The sequence below is a fragment of the Gekko japonicus genome, unplaced genomic scaffold (assembly GCF_001447785.1).
Source record: "Gekko japonicus isolate JY-2015 unplaced genomic scaffold, Gekko_japonicus_V1.1 scaffold4816, whole genome shotgun sequence".
NCBI lineage: Eukaryota > Metazoa > Chordata > Lepidosauria > Squamata > Gekkonidae > Gekko > Gekko japonicus.
The window spans coordinates 31,116-33,669 of NW_015162618.1; positions in this window are offsets into that span (position 1 = coordinate 31,116).

Here is a 2,554-nt window from a genome sequence, read left to right on the forward strand (position 1 = left end):
GCCCTTCACTACCCAAAGGAGTCTCAGAGCGGCTCACAAATGCCTTTCCCTTCCCCTCCCCACAACAGACACCCCTGTGAGGTGGTCGGGGCTGAGAGCTCTCCCGAGGACTGCCCTTGAGAGAACAGCTCTGAGGAGGAGGAGAAGAAGAAGAGATTGGGTTTATACCCTGCCCTTTGCTACCCGAAGGAGTCTGAGAGCACCTTACAAACTCCTTTCCCTTTCCCTCCCCACAACAGACACCCTGTGAAGTAGGTGGGACTGAAAGCTCTCTTGAGAACTGCCCTTGAGAGAACAGCTCTGAAAGAACCAGTGACTGACCCAAGGTCACCCAGCTGGGTGCATATGGTGGGGCGGGGAATCAAACCCAGTTCTCCCAAATCAGAGGCCACGCTCCTACCACTAAACCTAACCACTACACCAAACATTATTGTTCACATTGTTTCCCAATTCTGTAATCCTGGTCCAGGGCTTACCAACATATTCAAGCCTGTGGGTAATTTTGAAATTCTGGCACAGAACATCAGAACATAAGAGACGCCAATGTTGGATCAGGCCAAAGGCCCATCCAGTCCAACACTCTGTGTCACACAGTGGCCAGAAATACCAGTGCCATCAGGAGGTCCAGCAGTGGGGCCAGGACATTAGAAGCCCTCCCACTGTTGACCCCCCCCAAGCACCAAGAAGACAGAGCATCACTTGCCCCAGAGCCCCTAGCTATACCTTGTGGCTAATAGCCACTGATGGACCTCTGCTCCATATGCTTATCTAATTCCCTTTTGAAGCCATCCATGCTTGTAGCACCCACCACTTCCTGTGGCAGTGAATTCCAAGTGTTAATCACTCTTTGGGTGAAGAAGGACGTCCTGTGCCCACGAGTTCTTGTATTGTGAGAAAGGGAGAAAAGTACCTCTTTCTCTACCTGCTCTTTCCCATGCATAATCTTATTTGGTGGGCACAATCACAAAATGGCTGCTACAGGGGGTGGAGCCAACTACAAAATGATTGCTGAAGGAGGAACGAGAAAAAGAGTAGATTTTATACCCTCCTTTTCACTATTTGAAAGAGTCTCAAAGTTGCATACAATTGCCTTCCCTTCCTTTCCCCACAACAGAAACCCTGGGAGGTAGGTGAGGCTGAGAGAGCTCTGAGAGAACTGTTATTGAGAGAGCAGCTCTGAGAGAAGAAGAAGAAGAGATTGGATTTATACCCCACCCTTCACTACCCAAGGGAGTCTCAGAACAGCTTACAAACTCCTTTCCCTTCCCCTCCCCACAACAGACACCCTGTGAGGTAGGTGGGGCTAAGAGAGCTCTGACAGGAACTGATCTTTTTCAAGAACAGCTCTTATCAGAACTATGGCTTGTTCAAGGTCATCCAGCAGGTGCAAGTGGAGGAGTGGGGAATCAAACCCAGTTCTCCCAGATTAGAGTCCCCGCACTTAACCACTACACCAAACTGGCTCTCGCCAGTGACCTCTCGCCCAAGGTCACCCAGCTGGCTGCATGTGGAGGAGTGGGGAATCAAACCTGGTGTGGTAAGAAATTTTAGAAATATAGAAAGTTTGGGTTTAAAATGAACCAAATAGTTCATAAAATCCATGTACCTGTTTCTGCTAGCATAACAGCAGACACCCTTGGCCTGGTTGAATCAAACCCCATGATTCTTTGCAAACCCTGTTCCAAGCAAATCTCTTTCTTGGTCAACATTCCATTCCACAGATTTGAGACTTGCTAATACCCCCAATTTCCTAGGCAATAAAATGTGTGACCATTTGGGAAGTAGGCAGACTTCAATACAAAAGACAAACTAACTTCCTGAGATACAGAGAGTTCACACACACCCCATCTCAGAGATAACATCAAAGGACAGTTTATTTCCCAGGATTGGGAAACACCAGAACAAAGAAACAATATTGATCCTGTAAAATGTAAGTTTTGTTGTGTGAGACGCAAGGAAACGATCTCCTGTAAAACTCCAAATTGTTAATTTACGACTGTAATTGAGGGACCTCTTTGATCATTTTGGTATAAGTACTTGTCAAATCCAACAGATTTTCGCTGGCTCTTGGTAGGAGTCAGCCCGAGAGGCCTCTCGTTCTCTGCATGCCTTGGGGTGGGGGGAAACTTTGTTTGCATGTTTATTCTTCTGTGTATTTACTATCAATATTTAGGAAATAGGATTCAACTGTGTTGGCAAGCTGGCATAGCGTCTTGCTGGTCACCTTGCCAGGTAAATCTTTGAGTGTTTTTCTTTAATAAAGATAAGTTTTATTTTAAGAAGATACCTCTGAGTGTCTCTGCCAGCGCTGAGCGGTTTTCAAGCTTACACCTCTGCCTTTGGTAATGAGGCAACACTCAGGGAACACACGAACCGAGGGGAGAGTGTGGGTGACATGGGTAAACACGCATTCACAGACACGTGCAGCCACACACATTTTTCTCACAACACCTGGTTCTTCAGATTAGAGTCTGCCATTCTTAACCACGACACCACACTGGCTCTTGCCGGTTAACCAAAAAATGTCAGGGAGGGAGGTTATGCATAACTCTAG